Genomic DNA, 14,367 nt, shown 5'->3' with positions numbered 1-14,367 from the left:
GAAACATCATTTTTACATAAGATAACTTTTATTGAAGATTTGTACAACTGTTTCTTACTCGATGTTCTGGCTCGGAGAGCGGCAGCTGCGTCGTTTGCGAAGTCTTCTGCTGCGGCAGCGGCGGTGGCGGCGTCTGATTACGCGTGGCAGTGTGTATCTCGTGTCGCCGTCTCGCCCAGCTGAATGGAGACGCGCAGTGCGAGGTGGCCCGTTTAATTATTGCGAGCAAAGTCGTGGATCGGATGGTGATACCTTGGATGTGGCGTCCCAGTGTTTCTCTTCTCTAAGCGGCCGCGTGTGTTGTGCGTCGGCCAGCGGAGCGGCGCGGCGGGGGAAGGCCAGTGTCCTGGACTCGAACAACGGACTCCCGCTTGCCAGTCTTCGGCTGTCAGATCTTCATCCCAGCTCACAGGTGACTGCTGATGTGAGGCCGTCTCCTTCCCGTCCTCACGAGTCACCCGGGTACGTAAAAATCAGGCTTCAAATACCTTTTAACTTCTGTCTTCTGGCGCCGTGGCTGTTGCTTGCTATACCATTACAGCGGCGGACTTGGTGCATCTGTGTATGATGCAGTCTCTTCTTGCATGACGGTCTTCAGCACCGAAACTGACTGAAAACTACTGCTACGCTTCTTCACTTCTTCGTCTCTCCTCTGTCGGGCCCACTGCGTCTCGCGTATTGATTCACTTCAGTTTACTGGAGGTGAACGACTTCACGGTCATTGCCTCTTCTGTCACGTTGAGAAGCTTCTCGAAGAATCTTCTTAACGTCGGTCATTGGCTCTTGGAATGTAGGCGAGGGCCTTTGCTCACATGCGACAACTGAAAAACACGTGAGCTGGTCGGGCGATGCCCTGACGGCTGAATCGACAGCGCCCGCTTATGTGGAACTTGCTGACTTCATGGTCATTGTCTCTTCTGTTCTGCTGTTCTGCCTGCTGTTTGCCAGTATGTAACTCTCTAAACTAAACCAAGTTTTTCATTTATATTCTAATTTCTACTTCACTTTGATTTCACTAATTTATTTACTTAAGTACCACTCAACAACATTGCCACTTGGCCTTTCCACTGATATTAAAGAAGTTTCTAGTATTCCATGACTTGGCTGCATTTGAGATATATAGAGCTCAGTTTCATGATCTGATAGTGTTATTAATGCTATCTTCTCATTTTTGACCTCAACTTCAATTACTTCGTCATTATAAGAAGGTTCTGGCTTTGCAGTGTCATTGAAATTCAAATCAGATTCTACTTTTGACAGATTACCCTCCGATTTTCGATTTATTGGTTCGACGGAACCATCCTCCTTAAATTCAGTTTCTGATTCTGAGGATTAATTGTCAGAGACTGGTTCCGTCTTAACTTTCACATATTCTCCATTTTTAGTAGCATGTTAGCAGTAACTAACAAATACTTTAAATATTCTTGACTTAAATGCTTGACCTTGACGAATGGTGCCGGCGCGGTGTGCCAGCCAACGTGATACGACGCGTCGCGACGTAATGCAGACAGCAGCAGCAGCTGTGATGATGAGGATGGCGGCGGATATCGCCCATTACAGTAGCTCGAGGGGGGGCTGGGAATTGGTGAGTGCGCACAGCAGCTAGCAGGCATCTCGCAGGTCCACGCAGCTCTGTGATGACGCATCGTCTTCTCACCTCAGCCGCGATCTAGTATCGTCTTCTTCCCTTCTTCCGTCACGATCAGGGTTACTGTGACTAGCATTAATAGTTTATTTACAAGACTCGCGAGTAAATCTCGCACTGGTTTCTGCCTATTTCACATCAGTATCCTGTTAGTGTCTACCGAGTTCATTGTTTCCTACCTATCACATTCACTGTTAACTTTTCCGGCACATTGCACCATGTGTGGGGCGGCGGGTTACTACTACTACTACCACTACTACTATTAATAATAATATACACTACTGGCCACTAAAATTGCTACACCAAGGAAAAATGCAGATGATAAACGGGTATTCATTACACAAATATATTATACTAGAACTGACATGTGATTACATTTTAACGTAATTTGGGTGCATAGATCCTGAGAAATCAGTACCCAGAACAATCACCTCTGGCCGTAATAACGGCCTTGATACGCCTGGGAATTGAGTCAAACTGAGCTCGGACAGCGTGTACAGTTACAGCTGCCCATGCAGCTTCAACACGATACCACAGTTCATCAAGAGTAGTGACTGGCGTATTGTGACGTTTTCAGTTGGTGAGAGATCTGGAGAATGTGCTGGCCAGGGCAGCAGTCGAACATTTTCTGTATCTAGAAAGGCCCATACAGGACCTGCAACATGCGGTCGTGCATTATACTGCTGAAATGTAGGGTTTCGCAGGGACCGTAACACATCTGAAATGTAACGTCCACGGTTGAAAGTGCCGTCAATGTGAACAAGTGGTGACTGAGACGTGTAACCAGTGGCACCCCATACCATTACGCTGGGTGATACGCCAGTATGGCGATGACGAAAACATGCTTCAAATGTGTGTTCACCGCGATGTCGCCAAACACGGATGCGACCTTCATGATGCTGTTAACAGAACCTGGATTCATCCGAAAAAAAATGACGTTTTGCCATTCGTGCATCCAGGTTCGCCGTTGAGTATACCATCGCATGCACTCCTGTCTGTGATGCAGCGTCAAGGGTAACCGCAGCCATGGTCTCCGAGCTGATAGTCCATGCTGCTGCATACGTCGTCGAACTGTTCGTGCAGATAGTTGTTGTCTTGCAAACGTCCCCATCTGTTGACTCAGGGATCGAGACATGTCTGCACGATCCGTTACAGCCATGTGGATAAGATGCCTGTCATCTCGACTGCTAGTGATACGAGGCCGCTGGGATCCAGCACGGCGTTCCGTATTACCCTACTGAACCCACCGATTCCATTTTCTGCTAACAGTCATAGGATCTCGACCAACGCGAGCAGCAATGTCGCGATACGGTAAACCGCAATCGCGATAGGTTACAATCCGACCTTTATCAAAGTCGGGCCGGCCGCAGTGGCCGTGCGGTTAAAGGCGCTGCAGTCTGGAACCGCAAGACCGCTACGGTCGCAGGTTCGAATCCTGCCTCGGGCATGGATGTTTGTGATGTCCTTAGGTTAGTTAGGTTTAACTTGTTCTAAGTTCTAGGGGACTAATGACCTCAGCAGTCGAGTCCCATAGTGCTCAGAGCCATTTGAACCATCAAAGTCGGAAACGTGATGGTACGCATTTCTCCTCCTTACACGAGTCATCAAAACAACGTTTCACCAGGCAACGCCGGTCAACTGCTGTTGTCTATGAGAAATCTGTTGGAAACTTTCCCCATTTCAGTACGTTGTAGGTTTCGCAACCGGCGCCAACCTTGTGTGAATGCTCTGAAAAGCTAATCATTTGCATATAACAGCATCTTCTTCCTGTCGGTTAAATTTCGCGTCTGTAGCACGTCATCTTCGTGGTGTAGCAATTTTAATGGTCAGTATATAATGAGTCCTAAGTAATAGGAGAAAGTATTTGAAATATTAGTATATTGTTGAACTGATGTAAATATTGGAATATTGTTCGCCGTCTTTTACGAGAGCCTGGAAACTATTTCTGTGGTCAGTTAGAAAGTGATGGAGAACATACTGACCATAGTTCCCAGGCTGCAAGTCCACATTCTTGTCCAGCCCACTGCGAGAAACGTTTCTATTCTCTATTTTCTCAGCGGGATCAGGACTATGATTATAAATAGATATTTTGACTTTCAATTGCTAGATATACTTGGTAAAGTTTTACATGCTCTACATTGTAATATTCATTACGTTAGTACTGACAATAAATCTCTGTATGTTAAACATCACTATGAGCAGTTCAGAGGCGACCTCTACGGTAAATTCCTATTAAATTATCTTTTGCCCTGACTTCTGATAATCAAAATAATTACTCGCCACAAAAGTGGAAAATAAGTGTCAGCACGTGCCACACGGATTTGTTAACATTACGGGCGGCACACTAACAGTTACTTCTGCGAAATCTAAGCAATCCAGGACGGTGTATAGTCCTCGCTAGTTCACTTTCTATTATTACTTACAATATGTGTTTAATGACAGCCTGTCTCTGACATCATCCGAGTCAGCGCGCACTGCGGCGTTTGACTGACGGACTTATTCCGAAATCTCACACTACTAACAAGCTCTGCCTCGTCAACATCATAAAGAGTACTAAGCCATATGCCACATTCCCGCTGTCCCTATCTTCATCTAACGTCACAGCCAACTCGGATCGCACAGTAGTTGGGTCCGAAGTGGCTCTGAGCACTATGGGAGTTAACATCTGAGGTCATCAGTCACCTGGAACTTAGAACTACTTAAACCTAACTAACTTAAGGACATCACACAGATCCATGCCCGAGGCAGGATTCGAACCTGTGACCGTAGCGGTCGCGCGGTTCCAGACTGAAGCATCTAGAATCGCTCGGTCATAAAGGCCGGCGGATGCGAAGTGAAGCCTAGTCTTGCTTTTTTTCTTTTTTTTTTTAATTGTGATTTCATTCCCCTGCCCCATATGGGCAGGGGAGGGCTGTCAGCGGCACAATCCGCCGCTCTTCAGCCGAGTGGCAGGTTCGAATCCTGCCTCGGGCGATGGATGTGTGTGATGTCCTTAGGTTAGTTAGGTTTAATTAGTTCTAAGTTCTAGGCAACTGATGACCTCAGAAATTAAGTCGCATAGTGCTCAGAGCCATTTTTTTTGAACTACCTTGTATTTGTTACTATTTACATCCAGGCATTGAAACTTATTATAGCTCTGTTATTTATAGGTTTCTTCATGTGCTGTAAACAAAACTTTCTAGTATTAATATAACAGATACTTACTTTACTACAAATAAAGACATTTTAGTTCCAAATTTAGTTTTCCACAAATTATTCAAAAACTATTAGAGGTAGCTCAATGGGGTTATGTACACTACTGGCCATTAAAATTACTACACCAAGAAGAGATGCAGATGATAAACGGGTATTCATTGGACAAATATATTATACTAGAACTGACATGTGATTACATTTTCTCGCAATTTGGGTGCATAGATCCTGAGAAATCAGTACCCAGAACAACCACCTCTGGCCGTAATAAAGGCCTTGATACCCTTGGGCATTGAGTCATACTCAACACAATACCACAGTTCATCAAGAGTAGTGACTGGCGTATTGTGATGAGCCAGTTGCTTGGCCACCATTGACCAGACGTTTTCAATTGATGACAGATCTGGAGAGTGTGCTGGCCAGGGCAGCAGTCGAACATTTTCTGTATCCAGAAAGGCCCGTACAGGAACAGCAACATGTGGTCGTGCATTATCCTGCTGAAATGTAGGGTTTCGCAGGGATCGAATGAAGGGTAGAGCCACGGGTCGTAACACATCTGAAATGTAACGTTCACTGTTCAAAGTGCCGTCAATGCGAACAAGAGGTGACCGAGACGTGTAACCAGTGGCACCCCATACCATCACGCCGTGTGATACGCCAGTATGGCGATGACGAAAACACGCTTCCAATGTGCGTTCACCGCGATGTCGCCAAACACGGATGCGACCTTCATGATGCTGTAAACAGAATCTGGATTCATCCGAAAAAATGAAGTTTTGCCATTCGTGCACCCAGGTTCGTCGTTGAGTACACCATCGCAGACGCTCCTGTCTGTGATTCAACGTCAAGGGTAACCGCAGCCATGGTATCCGAGCTGATAGTCCATGCTGCTGCAAACGTCGTCGAACTGTTCGTGCAGATGGTTGTTGTCTTGCAAACGTCCCCATCTGTTGACTCAGGGATCGAGACGTGGCTGCACGATCCGTTACAGCCATGCGGATAAGATGCCTGTCATCTCGACTGCTAGTGATACGAGGCCATTGGCATCCAGCACGGCGTTCCGTGGTACCCTCCTGAACCCACCGATTCCATATTCTGCTAACAGTCATAGGATCTCGACCAACGCGAGCAGCAATGTCGCGATACGATAAGCCGCAATTGCGATAGGTTACAATCCGACCTTTATCGAAGTCGGAAACGTGATGGTACGCATTTCTCCTCCTTACACGAGGCATCACAACAACGTTTCACCAGGCAACGCCGGTCAACTGCTGTTTGTGTATGAGAAATCGGTTGGAAACTTTCCTCGTGTCAGAACGTTGTAGGTGTCGCCAAACTTGTGTGACTGCTCTGAAAAGCTAATCATTTGCATATCACAGCATCTTATTCTTGACGGTTAAATTTCGCGTGTGTAGCACGTCATCTTCGTGGTGTAGCAATTTTAATGGCCAGTAGCGTATGTTGTTCGTGCAAATGATACGATTGTCCCTGGTGCATTTACACCTCTCCTGGACTGCGAACTTAGTCCTGTATTAAATGACGAATTTCTAAGTGACTTTACTTGAGATGATATATACCGCCTTGTTGCTGGTTCACCGCTGTAAAAATTACCAGGACTCGACGGTATTCTTTAGGAATTATATGTACATTTTAGGCTTCTTATAGGTGATACCATTAAGTCACTGATAAATGAAGTGTTACGGAGGGGGTTGATTCCTGGCCCTGTCAAGTTTGGTAAAACCATTCTAATATCGAAGACAGCCAGACATCCAGACAGTGATAAATTCCATCCGATAACATCAATTAATTTCGATTACAGAACTGTCGCCCGGATGGTTGTATCCGTTTGTCGATATTGCTATAGAAATTCTTGCAGTTCACCAAAGCTGTGTGCCTGGGCGCACGATCGTGGCTTCAGCAGTCGAATGCCAGGATGTCGTCTCAGTGGCTGTTTACTTTTTATTGATTTCAATGAGACATTTGACAGAGTCAGTCACAGTTTCTTGATGTAGGTGCTCAAAGTGACCGGTCTCAATCATAGTGCGTGCGCGTCACATATTACCCAATGTTTTTACTTGTATTCAAGCGTCCGTTGTAGTTAATGGACAACAACTTACTCTTCAGATCACTATCCACGGCTTTTACCGCATGGGAGCCCCCTAGAACTTCTGTTCGCCGTATTGCTGATTAATTATGTTGCTGGAAGGTATTGGGAGAAATCTACTCGGCACGAGAGTACGCGGATGGTGATATGGTATTGATCGTCATAGCGATGATACACTCCTGGAAATGGAAAAAAGAACACATTGACACCGGTGTGTCAGACCCACCATACTTGCTCCGGACACTGCGAGAGGGCTGTACAAGCAATGATCACACGCACGGCACAGCGGACACACCAGGAACCGCGGTGTTGGCCGTCGAATGGCGCTAGCTGCGCAGCATTTGTGCACCGCCGCCGTCAGTGTCAGCCAGTTTGCCGTGGCATACGGAGCTCCATCGCAGTCTTTAACACTGGTAGCATGCCGCGACAGCGTGGACGTGAACCGTATGTGCAGTTGACGGACTTTGAGCGAGGGCGTATAGTGGGCATGCGGGAGGCCGGGTGGACGTACCGCCGAATTGCTCAACACGTGGGGCGTGAGGTCTCCACAGTACATCGATGTTGTCGCCAGTGGTCGGCGGAAGGTGCACGTGCCCGTCGACCTGGGACCGGACCGCAGCGACGCACGGATGCACGCCAAGACCGTAGGATCCTACGCAGTGCCGTAGGGGACCGCACCGCCACTTCCCAGCAAATTAGGGACACTGTTGCTCCTGGGGTATCGGCGAGGACCATTCGCAACCGTCTCCATGAAGCTGGGCTACGGTCCCGCACACCGTTAGGCCGTCTTCCGCTCACGCCCCAACATCGTGCAGCCCGCCTCCAGTGGTGTCGCGACAGGCGTGAATGGAGGGACGAATGGAGACGTGTCGTCTTCAGCGATGAGAGTCGCTTCTGCCTTGGTGCCAATGATGGTCGTATGCGTGTTTGGCGCCGTGCAGGTGAGCGCCACAATCAGGACTGCATACGACCGAGGCACACAGGGCCAACACCCGGCATCATGGTGTGGGGAGCGATCTCCTACACTGGCCGTACACCACTGGTGATCGTCGAGGGGACACTGAATAGTGCACGGTACATCCAAACCGTCATCGAACCCATCGTTCTACCATTCCTAGACCGGCAAGGGAACTTGCTGTTCCAACAGGACAATGCACGTCCGCATGTATCCCGTGCCACCCAACGTGCTCTAGAAGGTGTACGTCAACTACCCTGGCCAGCAAGATCTCCGGATCTGTCCCCCATTGAGCATGTTTGGGACTGGATGAAGCGTCGTCTCACGCGGTCTGCACGTCCAGCACGAACGCTGGTCCAACTGAGGCGCCAGGTGGAAATGGCATGGCAAGCCGTTCCACAGGACTACATCCAGCATCTCTACGATCGTCTCCATGGGAAATAGCAGCCTGCATTGCTGCGAAAGGTGGATATACACTGTACTAGTGCCGACATTGTGCATGCTCTGTTGCCTGTGTCTATGTGCCTGTGGTTCTGTCAGTGTGATCATGTGATGTATCTGACCCCAGGAATGTGTCAATAAAGTTTCCCCTTCCTGGGACAATGAATTCACGGTGTTCTTATTTCAATTTCCAGGAGTGTATATTCTTGCTGAAGGACATATTGGATTCCCTTTGTTCTCTCTCTGGGGGCCGGATTAATGAACGGAAATGGCCTTGTTACCAGTGCTGGGGTTTCATCTAAATGTCATTCCATGTTCAACGGTGGTTACTCGCCAAAAGTTGTTGTGGACTACAGGGGATCGCTGCCCGATGAAGATGGCTGCACTCAGTTGGTGGGAAGTGAAATATCGAGTACGAGGGGCAATTCACGAACACGGACGCTGTTCCCTTAGCCTTCTTCACAAAGTGCGGCTCAGTAAAGTGTACAGTGTTACACAAATATTCCCGCTCCCCGCGAAGATGGCGCGCAAATTGATGCGGTTATCCTGTTCAAATGGTTCAAATGGCTCTGAGCACTATGGGACTTAACATCCATGGTCATCAGTCCCCTAGAACTTAGAACTACTTAAACCTAACTAACCTAAGGACATCACACAACACCCAGCCATCCCGAGGCAGAGAAAATCCCTGACCCCGCCGGGAATCGAACCCGGGAACCCGGGCGTGGGAAGCGAGAACGCTACCGCACGACCACGAGATGCGGGCGGTTATCCTGTAATTTCCTTTGGAAAAGTCATATTTTTCGATTTAGGTATGAAGTAGTCGCAATGCTCCGTCCCCTTGGAGGACTGGGACATCCAAATATAAAAGTGAAGGCTTCAATATTGTATACGGCGTATCGTTTTAACATGCACTCGAGCGACTTATTCTATTACATCCCGCTTAGTTACGTGTCTCCAACCGGCCTGTCTGACTCCGCCTGCCGATGTTTGCCGGATCAGCTCTAAATTGCGGCACGTACGTGAATGTTATAGTATAATGAGTTATCTGGGGATCGACATGTTGTCAGTGACACACCTTACCACCAGGTCTTTGCTTTCTCGTTGGGGAGTACAATCAGCCCTCTCCGCAGTTGAAATGGCCGCACCATCGATGTCCTGCAAAACAGTGTGGTTTCACGTTAGTCTTCCTGTCCTCCCTCTTGGTGGTAGAGGGACATTCACAATCTGATCCCGACCAACAACGCATCCCTCAGATTCGTCTCAGTCCGATTGGTCTTGGCGACACTTGTCATCAACCTGATACATTACCACATTTGTCTCTTGCAGATGAGAACACCGGCATTGGATTCGCCGACAACTGGCTTTCCATACGCAGTCAGCTGAGACTGCTTTTTCGGGTGAACTTCTTCTCTGCCCGGAGTTTTCCGTTTTCACTCGACGAAGACTAATTTGATCGTATGGCTCCTAGGACACTATACCTACTATGTAGGCGGGTGTGACAACATCCCGACCTCCGAAGTTTTCGCCAGTATATGGTGAGCGCTAATTGGAAGTGTTAAAGACTTCCACGTTACTATGCTTTATTTGAAAATATATTGTCCCTTGTCTTTAATCGTCAAGGTATTGGATAGCTTTGTTTGTTTTTTTTTCTTCTTATTCTGGAGCCTTCTCTCATCGTGCTCTTTCTAGAGAAAAACTTTTTTTCTTTTGAGTCCCGGAATTGTGTCATTTATGTGTATCAAGTTTTATTTTCATAAAAAATAAAAAATGTAAACAATTAAAAAATAAAATATAAAACCAGCCTAGTACCTCATCCATGTGAGGGACCAGCACAGTGACTGGCAGGGTGGAGGTATCGTGGCCAGGTCTCGAGATTCGACCCTTGCTCACTTTGTCTCCATCCAGCCTGAAGCTGACTGTGTCCGTTCTTTCCTGTAATGTAACAAAACATTTATTCATTTATCTACCCATGTACATAGAAGGCTACTACACGAATGTTTCTTATCAAGTTAGGGGATACAAGGGAGTTATGTTACTTGTAAAATTACAACTGGGCTTCACAATAAGTGCCATATACTGAGTGTATAATATATGTATATATGGTATTTTCTGGCGTTACAGTCATTTAAATTCTCATATTCTTATATTCATTCTTATATCAGGAAGATTTCGTACATTCGCTTGGGTGATACCGATCGTAGAAACATTCGAGACATAGAAATTTCGAGGACTACGAGCAGCGCGCGAAGACAGGTTTCCCACAGTGATATTTCTTCGTATGAATCTCACTCGGGAAAGAAACGTCATTAATACTGAAGATTTCACGCATTGGCTATAATTTCACGGCAATTCCAAGCATAACGGACCCTTTACCGAAAACTGGCGCTTGCAATTGATTACGAATGAAGATAAACTATATGAATTTCACCGAAAACAATTTCAAATAATTTTCTTATTCATTTATTTCTTCGTTTTTATTTTGTATTTAATCACCAGACATACAATTAGTAGACAAATAAGAACAATGTTATTTCAGTATAAATTGGAAAACATTCCTGTAGTAATGTTCTATGGACATTGGTAGATAAATGAAAATAAAAATAAAAGTAATAATTGGGTTTCGAATACGGGGCGCGAAAGTGTGAAGGCGGAACGCTAGCCACTGTGCCAGCACTTTTTTTTTTATGAAACTACCGACTTACTTACTTTTTTAAAAAGTGAATCCGGTTGCTTAAACTGAACTATTTTCTCTCTAAAAGGCACATGATGTACCTCGAAAACTTTGGCCGTCGTTTTCTTAGAAACCGTCGAGTATCTACGGATAAGCCGAGACAAGTGTTCGCTTAATTTGACCCCTCTTCCACTGAGCGAAGTTTCTGAGAAATCACGTTATGGCACATGCCGTGCTCTCCTCATGAACATACTTACAAATTTACGTCCTTGTACGACACATAGTTCAGGAGATATGATATCATAAACATGCGAGAAAAACTGTCGCGCTATGCATGACGTTTAAATTTATTATTTCTCTGCTCCTAACTCTATTCGTAACATACACACATCAAAAAAAGTTTTGCAACACCTCGGTTCCGAGAGTTCCGGAACCTGTACAGAAAATTGGAATAGAGATCAACATAAACATTATATCCGCCCTTTTTATTCCTCATGAAAACCACACACTGCATGTTGTACCACCATACAGCGAGACTTTCAGAGGTGTTGGTCCAGATTGTTGTACACACTGGTCTCTCTAATACCCAGCAGTACGTTCTCTTGCATTGTTGCATGCCTGTATTCGTCGTGGCATGCTATCCACAAGTTCACCAAGGCACTGTTCGTCCAGATTGTCCCACTCCTCAACGGCGATTCGGCGTAGATCCCTCAGAGTGGTTGGTGGGTCACGTCGTCCATAAACAGACCTTTCCAGTCTATCCCAGGCATGTCCGATAGGATTCATGTCTGGAGAACATGCTGGCCACTCTAGTCGAGCGACATCATTATCCTAAAGGAAGTCATTCACAAGATGTGCCCGATGGGGGTGCGAATTGTCGCCCATGAAGACGAATGCCTCGCCAATATGCTGCCGATATGGTTGCACTATCGGTCGAAGGATGGCATTCACGTATCGTACAGCCGTTACGGCGCCTTCCATGACCACCAGCGGCGTACGTCGGCCCCACATAATGCCACCCCAAAACAGCAGGGGAAATCCACCTTGCTGCACTCGCTGGTCAGTGTGTCTAAGGCGTTCAGCCTGACTGGGGTGCCTCCAAACACGTCTCCGACGATTGTGTGGTTGAAGGCATATGCGACAGTCATTGGTGAAGAGAACGTGATCTCAATCCTGAGCCGTCCATTCGGCATGTTGATGGGCCCATCTGTACCGCGCTGCATGGTGTCGTGGTTGCAAAGATGGATATCCCCATGGACGTTGGGGGTGAAGTTGCGCATCATGCAGCCTATTGCGCACAGTTTGAGTAATAACACGACGTCCTGCGGCTGGACGAAAAGCATTATTCAACATGGTGGCGTTGCTGTCAGGGTTCCTCCGAGCCATAATCCGTAGGTAGCGGTCATCCACTGCAGTAGTAGCCCTTGTGCGGCGTGAGCGAGGCATGTCATCGACAGTTCCTGTCTTTCTGTATCTCCTCCATGTTCGAACAACATCGGTTTGGCTCACTCCGAGACGCCTGGACACTTCTCTTGTTGAGAGCCCTTCCTGGCACCAAGTAATACTGCGGACGCGATCGAACCACGGTATTGACCGTCTAGGTACGGTTGAACTAAAGACAACACGAGCCGTGTGCCTCTTTGCTGGTGGAATGATTGGAACTGATCGGCTGTCGGACCCCCTTCGTCTAATAGGCGCTGCTCATGCATGGATGTTTACATCTTTGGGCGCGTTTGGTGACATTTCTGAACAGTCAAAGGGACTGTGTCTGTGATACAATATCCACAATTAGCATACATCTTCAGGAGTTCTGGGATCCGGGGTGATGCAAAACTTTTTTTCATGTGTGTATTTCGCAGACAGTATTCACATATGCTGCTCAATCTATCTACAGAGTTATATCATTGTATGGACATAGGTCAGGAGATATGACGACACAAAGACGTCATTAACATTGAGCTGCATGAAAACGAAAAGGCAGGGTGAAATTCGATAGAGATACAGGTGATATATTTGTGCAACTATGTGCTAAGTGGGTTAAATATATGTGATATGCGTGCACATGAGCAAAGTTATGGGTAAAAAGCTCGATTTTAACGAACTTGGCAAACATACTACTTACTACCTGGAAAGAAATGTTGTGGGGATACGAACCAATAATCTCCTTCTGGGATATGTGTGATAACGTGGAAAGAGAAAAGGGTAGGAGGAGATAGACACATATAGAGTGGAGGAGGAAATGGGCAGAAAGAGGAGAGAGGAAGAGATGGATAGAGAGAGGGGGAGGAGTAGGTGGACAGAGAGGGAGGAAGGGAGGAGGATATGGACAGAGAGGGGAGAAGGAGGAGATAAAGAGAGTAAGGAGGAGATAAAGGGGCCATGAGGAATTGGACAGATGGGAAGGAGGAGATGGACAGAGGAGAGGAGCAAATGGACAAGAGTGGAGAGGAGCAAATCACTGCAGAAAGGGGACTAGCTATGGGTCAGAGAGAGGAGTAGCAGGAAATGGACAGAAGGGGGGAGGGGAGGTTAGAGGAGGTGGATAGAGAGAGGGTAGAGAATGAGATTGACAGAGAGGGGGCAGGAGAGAGGGACAGAGAGACGAGGAAGGACTAGATGGACTAATAGAACTAGGATGAATATGCACCCAGGCAACGCCGGGTGCTAGGTAGTCTGTTATAAGATTCAGTGTGACTTAACACCCACCTTCTCGCGAAGAGCCTGCAGTGGCTCGAAAGCCACCTAATGGAAAAATAAAAGCACTATAATGTGGCAAGGGGCAGTTTTCGCTACTCAGTGGACCATTCTTTCTTTATTTACACTCTCAGCGTCTGGCAGCGCTGCACCTCTCAAGGTCTGAAAGCGGAGAGTTTGCTTAGGAAAGGATGAGGTTTTCCTCAAGAAGCGTATGGAAACGCACTCTCACTTCCATTACTGAGACCTTGAGAAACACGGAAAACCTTTGTCAGCTCTATAATCGTGCATTTACTTCCAGCAGTGGCATGAATTAGCCAGCAGATTTACTCGATATTTTGTAGTCATTTCACGAATTATTCTAAATGAATCTCATGTAAGTTCACTTTCGCCTAGTTTAAATTTTATAATATTATTGCTTTATACTTTTTATAGCTTTATACTTCCAATTTTTTACACTTTTAACAGTCTGAGGTCTTTAATCAATTTTTGAGGTCTTAATCCAGTTCTGGTTACTTTACGTAATTCCACTTTTATAGTTTTAATATTTTGTACTTTTTACAATTTACACAGCCTTTGTTGTACACTCTTAATATTTTTAATGATAAATTTCACATAATTTTACTTTCTTAATTTTGCGCGCGTTACTACAATGAAACGGC

The 14,367-nt window shown here is 46.4% G+C and overlaps 1 protein-coding gene across 1 annotated transcript in view; it reads left to right on the top strand.

Annotated features, from left to right (window-relative positions):
• The first annotated feature begins 305 nt into the window (after positions 1–305).
• Positions 306–14,367, top strand: part of LOC126249791 (nose resistant to fluoxetine protein 6-like) — a 341,698-nt gene continuing 327,636 nt past the window's right edge. The window contains exon 1 of the mRNA XM_049951478.1: positions 306–462. The gene's annotated coding sequence lies outside the window, so the exon portion shown is untranslated. The remainder of the gene's footprint in view (positions 463–14,367) is intronic.

The sequence above is a fragment of the Schistocerca nitens genome, chromosome 3, assembly GCF_023898315.1.
Source record: "Schistocerca nitens isolate TAMUIC-IGC-003100 chromosome 3, iqSchNite1.1, whole genome shotgun sequence".
NCBI lineage: Eukaryota > Metazoa > Arthropoda > Insecta > Orthoptera > Acrididae > Schistocerca > Schistocerca nitens.
The sequence above is the reverse complement of the archived record's forward strand: the minus strand, read 5'-3'. Positions and strand labels throughout refer to the sequence as shown.